Here is a 13,514-nt window from a genome sequence, read left to right as displayed (position 1 = left end):
TCAGACTTCTGTCATATTGCATGAATGTTCTGGAGAATGTAATTGATAAAAAAAATACATAGCGTAGCATAAAGTATGGTGGGAGATGAGCAGTTCAGATTCATGTCAAAATGAAGCACAACTCTTCCAATGTTTCCAGTCAGACAGATAGTTAAGCTAGAGATGAAGAAAGAGTTCAACTGGGCATTCCTAGACTTGGAGAAAGCATGTGACAAGGTCCCAAGAAAGCTGATTTGGGCAGTCCTGCAGTGGTTTAAAGTCTTAGAACAAAATTGGTAGAATTCATGTAGGCTATGTACAAGGACCCAATGACCTAAGTACAAACAGTGTTTAGTCTCACAGAGGGGTTCCCAGTGGGAGTGAGTGTGCATCAGGGTTCAGCTCTGAGCCCACTGGTGTTCATACCAGTGATGGACTACATTAGCAAACAGGTCAGAGGGAACAGATCAACAAAGTTGCTGTAAGTAGAGGATATGGCATTACAAGCAGACTCTGAGCAAGAATGTCAGCAAAATACAGGGGAGTGCAATGCAAAACTGAAGGCACATGGAATGAGTCTGAGTAAAGATAAGACAGTTGTAATGGCAGCAAATGGGAGACATCAGAAGAAGCTGAGAACTGAGATACAAGGGAAAATAGTGGTGCATAGGATCATAGGATCATAGGATCATAGGAAGTTACTAGGCTATTGGCCCTGAGGACCTTATAAGCCTAGCCAAAAGTTTGGACAGTGTTTAGACAAGTCAGCACCCAAAGCCCATGTCCAGCAGGGACAAAGATGGAATCCCAGGGGTGTATTTTCTGTTTTTCATCCAATTATCCAGGTTGCACTTGAAAAGGGACAAAGAGATACTCTGTCTGATGTGGAGAGGGAGTCTGTTCCACAGATGGGGGAGTCTCTGGGACACAAATCTGTCCTGCCAACAAGTCCTATTGATGTCACAAACCAGGTTGAGGTCACACATGTGGGTTACTTGAGTGCAGCTTGACTTGTGGATATGCAGTAGTCCCATCAAGGCGCAGTCTGAGATTGCTTTGCATGCCAGACAGAGGTCACCTCTGAGGAGTCTGTATGAAACTGAGTAGAGGGACAGGACTTTTAGCCTATATGTGTAGGGTAGATGTTTGTGACCCTGGATTCTTCTGGTGAGGAACCTCTGTGGTATCTCCAGCTGCTGCATATGTTTTGCGAGGTACATGCCAAAGGGGGCATTGTACTCAATAATTAGCCTTATAAGGGAAGCATACAGGGATGTCATGACCCCCTTGTGCCTGGATGAGATACCGTTACTTATGAGGTGCACCATATAGAAAGCTTTCCGTACAATGGAAGCAACATGGTGGTCAAATGTCAGGTTGCTATCAACCTGGGTGCCCAAATCCCTCATGACTGATTGCATGCTTAGGACGTTGTTATTAATGTGATAATATGTGGGGACATCACTCTCCCCAAAGGGGCTGATGATACTTTTTTTGGCATTCAGCTTGAGGACATGTTTCTGGCACCAGTCATTTGTTTGGGTGAGACCCTCCTGGAGAACATCCACATCACATGGGGAATTGATGACCATGCGCAGCTTGCAGTCATCTGCAAACTTGGTCAGCGATAGCCCACTGGTTTTGGCCTGCACCCCCGAGAAGTATATCCTGAATAACAGAGGCCCCAATACCAATCCCTGGGATACACTGCTTGTTACGAGTCTACTGCTTGAGGTGGCTTCCCCAATTTTGATTAGGTGGGTTCTATCAGTGAGCCAGTTTGCTACTTATCTGATAACATATGGATTGATACCTAGTTGAGAGAGTTTGTCTGCTATGACTGAGTGGGGAATAGTGTCAAAGGCCTTGGCCAGATCAAGGTAGGCGGTGTGCACCGTCTTCTCTTCGTCCATAGCTTTGGCGACTGTCTCAAAGAAGTCAACCAGATTTAACAGACATGACCTCCTTTTGACAAAGCCAAACTGTGTGGGGGTCAAGTGTTTGGAGGTTGCCAATGTCCCTGTTAATGAGGTCCGTGATAATCCATTCCATGACCTTGCAGATCAGGCTAGTTAGGCTGATGGGTCTATAATTTCCCGGATTGGTGGATGCTCCACCTTTGTGCAAAGGGATGACAGTGGCTGTCCTCCACTTGGCTGGGACAAAGCCGGTACTCAGGCTTTGGTTGAATAGGGTGCCTAATGGTGCTGCAGGTTCATGCCTGAGTTCATATAGGATGCACCCTGGGATGTTATCGGGTCGTATGGAGGCTGTATTTTTTGCCTTTGAGAGGGCAGGGATGATCTGTTCCCTAGAGATAAGGGAAGGGGGGGTAGGTACTGAGGATGTCCTGATTTACTGATGGGGGGGACAGAGGGGTGAAGTTTTCACTGAATCTGTCAGCCAGTAGGTTGGCTATATCTACAGCATTTGTGTATGTGGTGTCCTTGACCACCAGTTCTGAATAGACCTGGGTGCTTCCTTTGAGACTGCAGACATATGTGAAGAAGGCCTAATATTGTCTCTAGTAGATGTAGCCAATTAGGACTTGAAGTTAGCTTTAGACAATTTCACTAGTGCTCTTATTTGCTTGTTCAGGCTAAGGAGAGATTGCTTCCAATTGGGTACCTGCTCCTTCTTGGTCCTGGCCAGCAATTTTTTTCCTTTCTTATATAGTTTATTTATTGCAGATGTCCACCAGACAAGTTTACTCTTCCTTACAGAGGATGATGTTGTCCTGTCAGGTATTCCTGATTCCATGCATCTATATAAGTGCTCATATAGTACTTTGATGTAGATGTGGGCATTGGTGCCAGTTTTAGCAGAGGGGGGGGGCTGTGAAGCTGTTTATACCATCCCTCAGGAGGTTGTAATCAGCTTTGGATAAGTTTTTTGTTTGACCCTAGCTAGAGGGGGTCAGGAGAGATGTTGAATTTGAAAGTGACCGTTTTATGGTCAGATCTTACCAGGGAGGATGATACTGTAGGGGTGCTGCAGTGGTTACTCATGTTGGTTAATACCAAATCCAAGATATTATCACCTCTTGTGGGGGTATCAACTAGCTGCTCCAAGGCATTTGCTTTGATAAAATCAAGGAATCTCTGGGCATTTATGTTCTGGCATGAGTAGTTTTTCCAGTCTATGGTTGGGTAGTTAAAGTCATCCAGGATCAGGGTAAAGGGTTGAATCTTGATAGATTCAAAGAGGTCCAGATAGGTGGAGTGGGCATCCTGAGTCAAATGTGGGGGCCTGTAGCTAGCTATGATTTGAATAGGGGTCTTGTCAATGGCTAACTGCACTTGGAGTATCTCCTGTACGTCATACTGTTTGACCAGCCTGGAGGTGTGTGTGTGTCTTTAATATACATTGAAACTCCATCTCCTTTGGCTTTGCTGCCCACAGTTTGGGGTCTGAATGTATGATAGGATGAGTAACCAGGTAAGAGTGGGGTGCTCTCCACAGCTTTGAACCAGGTTTCTGTGACTGCACAAATGTCAGCATCTTCCAAGGTTAAGAATGCTTGCAATGAGTGCAGTTTCATGTTTAAACTCCTAGCGTTTAGCAACATGACCTTTAATTTGCATTTTGTTGACATTTTTATGCTGGTTTTATCAATGTCAGGACTTTAACTAAAAAAGGAACTATGGGGGAGGCAAGGGCCTTTGCCAGAAGCCTGAAGCCCAAGTGAGACAGATGCAGACAATCTCTAGCAAAGCACTGTGGTCTGTCAATCATATCTTCCCAGGCTGTCAGGTACTGGATCCCCCTGGAATGACACCAAAAACTAAGCCAGTCAGGTTAACAGCTTCAGGTATCTGGGAGTGGTGGTTGAGGAGAAGGGAAGTCTGAATGAAGAAGTCAAAGCTAGAATCAAAGGGGCTGCAGACAACTAGCACAGAGTGTCAGGGGTAGTGTATGAAAAAATGCCAAAAAAGCTGAAAAGTAAGGTGTAGAAAACAGTAGTGTGACCAGTACTATAGAAGTGTGCAAAGTACAGTCAGAGCAGCTGAAGAACCTAGATTTGATGGAGATGAAGTACCTGGGATGGGTGTTAGGATGCACACTGTGGGACAGACAAAAAATGAGGGCATTAGAACAGACATCAAAGTAGCTCCAGTTGCAGAAAATGTCAAAGACAACAAATTACTGCAGTTTGGAAATGTGCAGAAAAGCAAAAGACAATCTGGTGAAGAGGATATGGGACATACAGGAAGAAGGCAAGAGGAAATAAGGGCATCCAGCAAAGAAGTGGATGGACTGTGAGAGAGAAGACACCTGAGAGTTATGAGTGTCAAAGAAGGTATGAGAGTAGCACTGAATTGGGAGAGATGGTGTTAGTTGACACAACACCTTGACCCCATGCAGAAAAATAAGGAAAAGTGGGCTGATGATGATGATGATGATGATGATAATGTGTGCACGAGTGTATTAAGGTTAGGGTTAGTAATTAGTTATACAGACATATATTGGGTCTGTAACATACACATCTGCATACCCCTGCAGACACTGTTCATATATATATATATAGTACTTCATGCTCCCCAAGGAAAGAAGGTGATAAAGTATACATGGCATGTCCATTCTGCAGTTGACAAAATCAGGCAGTGGCCTGCATCAAAACTCCACTGTCAACTATCATTCATATAATGACTGACAGTGGCTGACTTTCCACATGCCATGCCTTTGACTGCATAGGGCTCTCCACATAGGCATCATGTATGACTACCTACATGGAGAGGAACAATAGGTGCAGAAATGGACATAACCTGTACAGAGGCTGATTGCTTGGAGGCACAATACAAATACCTTATTCTGTGCTAGAAAGGTGAGTGTTTCAGGTACAGAGTGTGGCAAGAAGCTGCACAAGCCTATTCTGTGTTTGTTTCATATAGCTGTATCACAGCCCAAGCCCCAACATTATTCTTTTTGTGTATGGAGTTCCTAACAATGTCTTAAGCAGCTAGTGTCAAGCACTCCAAGTACAGAGACATAAACCATAACTCAATCTCAGCCAAACTGTATTTCATAATGCTGCTATATCCAGCAGCTGAATGTAGTGGGAAGTGTTTTTTTCTCCCCACCCCCACCAAATATAATTTCTATACCCACTGCCAGTAGAGCATACATATGATAACAAATGAAGGGTTGCAGTTATCTTAATTGAGGCTTATCTGTGCTGATGACTTCGCAATGGCATGTATACATCTCACACAATGACCGCATACACACGACAATTGCATAATTGTATTTTTAGTATGTTTCATATTCACAAGGCAACTTATTCAGAAAACCCGTGCTGTGTAACTTCATTTTTGAAGAGATTATTCACTTACAGTGGTTTGTTCCAAGATAACCCTTCTTTTTGAATGTAACTCCTGACATGACTACACTTGAATGCAGCTGTAGCTTACGAATGTTACCACACAATTCCAAAGAACGCATTACCTAAGCAGTTTTTCACGAGCATTCCTGCTGGAGGCAGCATACAAGAATAAATTGTGAAATTCAAACTTACATCATATCTTGATCATTGATGGGGAAAGTTCCTGCAACTGTGACTACACTGGCATTGTGGAAAACTGTCACTCAGTATTTTACCATAATTGATGGGGTTTATAAACTGTCACTCAGTATTTTTCCATAATTGATGGGGTTTATATTATGTAAATTAGAGGCTCTAAGAATGGTAGTTATGTTAAGTGGACATCACCTAATGAGTGTTACCAAATCAGTCCTTGTAAACATTATGGAGCCAATTCATGATAAGAGGCTTTCTCAGTCTCTTCCTCTCATATAAGCACCTGAAAACCTCATTGAGCCTGTGTGGGTAGGTCAATGACCTAACAGGGATGTCTTGTGACTTTTGTAGTAGTACATGTGTCTTGCCTAACTCTCACAGATAGGCAAGACACATGGTACATGCATTTCATTCCATCTTATGAACCTCCACATCACCCTGCCACTCCAACATCTTCAGAGCTACATTAAGGACACACGGACACAGATTGCACTAGTGAGATGCCTTATGTTACACAGCACATGCTGAAAAAGAGTAAGGACATGATCATAAGAGGCCTGCCACAGTTGTTTGGAATGAGACCCGGTAAATGACTATGGTTTCTAAGGACACTGAGTGTAACATGGTGCCCCAGTGATGCAGGAAGTAAACAAAAATTTTCATTTATCTGCTGCATAGGAACCATCTGGAGCACCTGAAAGTGGACTGATATGAGGATGCACATTATTAACTGGATGACTGATACCATCTTGCCAAAGAGATGTCTTATGCTCCTAGAATTCCCTGCTCTGGTGAACAGCAGGCTCCACTACAGTGATCTGCAAAGGTGCCATCCTGTCCTTCTTAGCCAGCGGGAAGAAGTCAGAGTAAGATTGTCCAAAATATATTGTATCTGTCAAGTCTACGCAGTGATTGATTTTCTGCATAGTAAATATATGTGTTGTAAATACTTAACTTTATTTTTATTTATTTATTTAATTATTTTTATTTTGCTTTTGTTTACCAGGATTGTCTGACTGGGTATAGACAAAACCCCCTTTTCAGTGGGCAGTCAGGGAAAAAAGTGCCAACATATTTCAAGCACTGTTAAACAGACATTCAGTAACACACATGATCAGACATCAAGTAAGGTACATTGACAATTACACATTCATTTGCTAATTAGATTACATTCATGTAAAATAGGGGCATACTATTACAGTATAAAAGATACATATGCATTAGCAGATGCTGACCATTGGGCATTTGAGAGGTGTACTTGTGGGTTTCTCAGATACATAATAGATCATGTGGTTAGTGCATAGAAATTCAAAGAAATGAAGGTGAGAGAAGGGACTAAGTAGGGCAGAAAATATTGTAGTTAATAGGTGGTGTATAAAGCAGGTTCATAAATAATTATATATATGTGGCTACCATAAAAGTTATTTTAGAAGTACTGACATAGAAATGAGCAGTGTCACAAAACTATATACACGGTTTAGAGATGCAAGTCGACCTATTCAGGTATCGGCGAATGCAAGTTGTGGGGCACAGGAGTCTGAATGAAGAGAAATGCTTTGACAATATGGCAAGCTGAAGATAACACTGGCATTTATCCTGGAGATGTAAACAAGCAGATCCATTGATGTGACAGGTGAAGCTTTAGTTGTGTTTTTAATGAGTTTGGATTCAGAATAGATTTCAGCAGTGATAGGATGTGGTTCCATAGTTTAGCTACACAATTTAAATATAGAGAGTCTCCTGCAGCATTAGATGATTTGATAATAGTGAGTACAGATTTTTCTCTAGAGCATAGCATTCTATTGGGGGAGTAGTATTGTATTAAGATGTTAAGGGTTAGGCAAATTTGTAGCTCATAGAGAAGTCTGTATTATGGTTAGCTGAGGGAAGGGTAGGCAATGCGGTAACAGTGGGGTATCTTGTTTTTTTGTTTTTGTTTAATTCTCCAAGGACTAGCCAGTTTACTACAAGTTTGGTTGTTTTTATTATAACATTGCTTATGTTTGGAAAGTTGAGAGACTTGAAAGCTGTTGCAGCATAGAGGAGAGATGGCAGTAAGAAAGTAGTGGCTGTATATATTCTGGCCATGTAAGTGAGGTAGCTCTTTACTCTGTATCATGCATATCATTTTTGATGATTTTTTAGCCACATGTGATACATAGTTGTTCAGTTTCAACTGGTTATCTATGATTACACCCAGTAATTTTTTGTGATTTATTTGTTCCATCATGGTGTTATTGACAGAGCTGATAGTGATTATTGTTATACTGGCAGACGTGTTTTGGGGTACAGATCATTAATTTAGTTTTTAGGGGGTTTAGTAGTAGTTGTGAATTGTTTAGCTATGTTTCAAACAATACAAAGGATTGCTGTGTAAGGTCTTGAAATTCAGAGAGAGAGATTTGGCACTGCAGATTAGGGTGAAGATATCAGCATATTGGACTAGGGTGGCATTTTTTACAGCATTGTAGAGGGCATTGATGAAAATATTGAAAAATATGGAACATAGTATAAATCTTTGGGGGACAGCAGTAGTTACATGCAAGAAAGTGGAGAAATCATTTTCCATTTCACTGCTTATGCTCTGTTTGAAAGGTAACTTTGGAACCATCACAGTGAAGAACTGGTGACCTCCAAGGATGAGAGTTAATGAAAGAGTTTCTGCTGGGAGACAGTATCATAAGCTTTTGATAAGTCTAGGACAATCGTAAACCACAACATAGATGGGTGTCTTCCACTAAAGGTTCTGCCAGCCACGTCATAATGAATAAATAAAATAAATCCCGGCAGGAACCACCAGGCCAGATACAAAAACTGTAATTTATTAAAACAATGAATAAAACAGAATAAAAGTGCACTATGAGTACTTTCAGGTGTAACCCTTCATCAGATAGTGCATACTAAACAGCAATTCTCCCTTATATACAGCAATAGGCCAATCAAATTCAATATAAAACACTCCTTTTCTTTAAATCTGGTCTTAAAGGAACAACAGCATTCAGTCCTAGAGCTTTGTCAGCTCCCATCCTAATAATCCACTGCATTTCCACATATTCCATTTCATTCTTCACATCTCCCATTCTAACATTCTTCAATACCATAAATAAATAAATAAATAAATAAATAAATAAATAAAAGGAATCGAAATTTGAAGGTTATAATGTGTCATGAACCATTGTTGTGTGATACAAGGAGGTTTTCAACAGTGAAGAAGGGTACTTTTGCTTGTCAACATTGCAAAGTATACATGCATATCATGAAAGAGAATTTATTTATCCATCCTAGGACAAGCAGGGTCTATTCTTTGAATTATATGCTGACTGCAACACTCAAAATGTTGTATATATAGCTGTATGTCAACAATGCTCCACTTATTAGATTGGAAAAAAACAATTGTAAATTAAAGGATAGGATCCTTAAACACATGTCTGACATAAAACTGTGCAATAAGCACAATGCTTTATATAGTCATAGTGCTCTGAATCAAGGACATACTTTTTTATTTATGGTATTGCAGGTTGTGAATAAGAATGTTAGAATGGGAGATTTGAAGAATGAAATGGAATATGTGGAAATGCAGTGGGTTATTAGAATGGGAGTTGACAAAGCCCCAGGATTGAATGCTGTTGTTCCTTTAAGACCAGCTTTAAAGAAAAGGAGGGTTTTATATTGATTTTGATTGGACTATTGCTGTATATAAGGGAGAATTGCTGTTTTGTATGCACTATCTGATGAAGAGTTACACCGGAAAGTGGTCATATTGCACTTTTATTCTGTTTTATTGGTTGTTTTAATAAATTACAGTTTTTGTATCTGGCCTGGTGGTTCCTGCCTGGATTTATTTGATTTTATTAAGTCTAGGACAATGGTGGAAACAAGGCTTTTGGCATTTCTATGGGTACTGATAGCATTAACAAAATTAAGAAAGGCAATAGTTGTGCTACGATGAGGATGGAAGCTGTGCTGGATTGAAGAAAGGAAGCTGGTTATCTATTAAATAGCTGAGAATCTGAGTATGAATAAGTTTGTCTAATATTTCTGAAAGTGGCTTTAGTTTGAATGATCTGTATCAATTCCACTATTGTGTAGTAGAACAATGAATAATTTTGAATGAATAATAATTTTCCCATAGCGAGGGGACTTTATTTTCAGATATGGATCATTTTATCAGAATACCCCAGCTGCAATTTTAAGATATTTGACAGGTAGTGTGTCAGGAGTAGTTATAGTCGACTTTAGTTTTTTTAGGTATTTTTGAAGGCATTTGTGGTATATATGTAAGGAAAAACATTGAACGAGGTTATTTGATTGAGTACAGACATCAAGAGCTTGATTACTCACCTGGCTTGTTAATGACTGTACAGTCTGTATAAAGTGCTTACTGAACTGGTTGGCTAAGGTAATTTTTTTTGTGTGTGTTTGATGTTGGCTGTGTAGCTTGTTCTGAATTTAACAATTTATTGATGAAGATCCAGAACAATCATGAATTATAAGTGTACGTGATTTGACCGGTTGAATAACAGGCTTTCTTATCTTAGGTGATAATTTGTTTTATCAGGTTTCTTAGCTGTCTGTATGCTTGTTAGGGGAGCTATTTTAGATTTTTTACATGCCTTCTATGCTTTGTCTCTTTTTTTCATGAGTTGTTTAGTTGCTAAGGGTAGACATGGGGCAGGTTGGCTTTGACTCTTTTTATTTAGAAGAAGGGTTAGAGTGTTTAGAACACCTAGGAAGATTTTATTGAACTCAGAGACAGCATCATCTATGGCAGATTCTTTAGTGACTCCCATTTAAGGATATGTAGTACATTAATAAAAGTAACTTCATAAAAATCAGTATGTCTTCTAACCAAGCTGTAATGATGGGTTTTGAAACTGTTGCTGTGACGCCCATGCCCTGGCCCAGCAATCAAGGAGCCTCAATCCTCACCACTAACACCAGTGAGGGGCATCTCATATAGGAGGCAAGGATAACAAATACACACAGTAAAGTGCAATTTCCCTTAAGAGCACACAGAGATCACAGTCAGTCCGGGACTGGTCACTCCCTTGCTCTCTAGGTCCCTAATAAGACTCCCCACTGGCACAGCTATAGGGTCCAAATCTCAGCCAACTGGGCAAGCTAAAATCTCCAGCACCCTCTCTGTCTGACCAGTGCTTCGTGTCCCTGCCCAAGTAGCTGACACACACACACACTTTGAAATAAGTTTATATAACCACACAGACACTCCTGGGGAAGGCTGGCACAGGTTCTCCAGCTGTGCCCCTTTTACCCAGACTTTACAGTAGAAATCACTGCCACCACCCATCTAATATTTATTAGCTACTCAAAGGCCCTTAAAAGGGTGTCCAATCATTACTGTGCAATATTATTATCCAAATGGTAAGTGAACCTGGACAGTCAAGGCTTATTGGAGTGGCTTGGCCAGTATCACTAAATACATGCAATGTACTCTTAGATCTTAAATCAGCTCTGCACAAAACAGCCACAGTTGAAAGGTTTAAAATATTTAATAATAAATAATAAAAACACAAGACAATACTTCTTACTACACAGTGCTAGTCAAGAGTTCAGAGATCACAAAGAAATACTTAAAATAATTCAGTACAGTTCTGACATCACAGAAAAACGCAGTCTAATCATTCTAGTTTCTATCTATTTCTAAGAGAAAACACAAGTCTAAAATAACTTACATATAGAACACAGGCAGAGTGCTGATGAATTGGATGTTCAAGACAAAAATGCTTAAAGCATCCTGATTCTCTCTGTTTTTAAAATCATATTTCTGGTTCCCATTACATCATTCTTCACACATCCCTTGGTTCCCAGGCTAACAGAAACTACATTTACATTCTTAACATCTACTTGTGTTATCTTGCAGCTGGTCAGGAAGCAGAGCAATAAAAATACATTTGCATGTTTAACTCTAGCAATTTAACTCTTGGTTAAAACAATAGACAGAATGTCTTCATGTGGACTGGCCAGAGCTGCCTTTAGATCAAAGGGTCACAACATGCTTTGCTTGGTCAGCAGAGGGCACTGTTGTTACATTTTTTCAGTTCCACATGTAACTGTATTTTTACCATTTAAGACAACAAGCTTGTGGTTTACATTAATATTTAGAAACAACAGAATTATCTATAAAATTCTATCTGGCTAGGCTGGCAACCTTCACATTTCTCCCCCCTGGAGAACTCAAGCTAGTTTTTCAAGTGACCCTTGAGAAATGCTGCTTGAGGGAGTTAGGTCTATCTGAGTATACCTTACCACATTCCCTGTCTTGAGAGCCCATCTGCATTGGCATTGCTACTCAAACTGCACTGCTGCACTGACATATCATATGCTTGCAACCCCAGGCTCCATCTTAGCAACTTGGCATTTTGCTGGCTGGCTCTGTTTAACCATGTTAGGGGGTTGTGATCTGTCATAACAGTGAATTTCCTTCCATACAGATAAGGCTGAAGTTTCTACAGTGCCCACACTATGGCTAGACATTCCTTTTCTACAGTGGCATAGCTTTCCTCCCTGGGTTGGAGCCTATGACTGAGATAAACCACTGGGTGCTCTTCTCCCTCTGAAGAAATCTGGCTAAGTACAGCCTCCACCCTATGGCTCAAAGCATCCACCTGCACAACAAATTTTTTGCTGTAATCTGGACTGGCTAACACTGGGGGTCCTCCCAAAGCTTCTTTAACCTTCTGGAATGCCTGCTCACATGCTGGGATTCACACTACCTTATCTGGTATGTTCTTCTTTGTCAGGTCTGTGAGGGGAACAGCTATGGTACTATAACTGGGGCCGAACTTTCTGTAGTACCCTGGTGTCCCTAAAAATGCCCTCACATGCTTTTTAGTAAGAGGTGCAGGCCATGCCTGGATGGCTTCCACTTTGGCAGATTCTGGCCTTATCTTACCACTCCCCACTCTATGTCCTAGAAAGGAGAGGTCTGCCATACCCACCTGGCATTTGCTCAGCTTAATGGTCAATCCTGCCCTCTGTAATCTGCCCAGCACCTCCCTGACATGCTGAACATGCTCTAGCCAAGAATGGCTGTAGATGGCAATATCATCTAGGTAAGCAAGGGCAAACTCTCCTGCTCCTACTAGGATATGATCTACCAGCCTCTGGAAAGTTGCTGGGGCATTCTTCATCCCAAAGGGCATCTTTGTGAACTCATACAAGCCAAAAGGAGTCACAAAGGCTGACTTCTCTCTAGCACTGGGAGTCAAGGGCACCTGCCAGTAACTCTTGGTAAGATCAATGATTGTAAGATACTTAACCCCACCCAGCTGCTCTAGGGCCTTATCTGTCCTAGGCATGGGGTAAGCTTTCAACTCTGTGCGAATATTTAATTTCATGTATTCCATACAGAACTGGTGCTGCCATCCTTCTTTTGCACCAGCACCACTGGGGAGGCCCAGGGGCTGTTGGACTCTTGAATCACCCCTAGTTCCAAAATCTCCTGTACCTCCTCCCTCAGAGTCTGTTTGACTCTCTCAGGCACTCTATAAGGGGTCTGCCTAATAGGCCTTTGGGGTCATATGTCCACCTGGTGCTGCCCCAGGTGGATGCACCCTGGTTTCCCAGTAAATATGTCCCCAAATTCCTGCAACACTGCTCGGATTTCTCAAACCTGGGTAGGAGATAGCTGCTGGGACATTGCTACCCCTTCCACTGAGGTGTCAGCCCGAGCCTCACAGAGGACATCATTCCCCAGATCTCCCTCAGACTCTTCCTGAAATCCACTGCAAATGCTCAGCACAAGGGCCTCCCTATCATGGTAAGGTTTCATGATGTTAACATGGTAAAATTTGTGCCCCTGTCATCTGCCAAGCAGTTCCACCATGTAGTTAACATCACTTACCTCTCTTACCACCTTGTAGGGTTCCTCTCTAGCTGCTTGCAGCTTGTTGTGTCTGACAGGAATGAGAACCATTACCTGTTGCTACACAGCATACTCTCTAGCTCGAGCATTCCTGTCTTACCACACCTTTTTCTGTTGTTGGGCTTCTGCCAG

Source organism: Protopterus annectens, chromosome 1.part1 (genome assembly GCF_019279795.1).
Source record: "Protopterus annectens isolate FY-2018-M chromosome 1.part1, PAN1.0, whole genome shotgun sequence".
Taxonomy (NCBI): Eukaryota; Metazoa; Chordata; order Ceratodontiformes; family Protopteridae; genus Protopterus; species Protopterus annectens.
The sequence above is the reverse complement of the archived record's forward strand: the minus strand, read 5'-3'. Positions refer to the sequence as shown.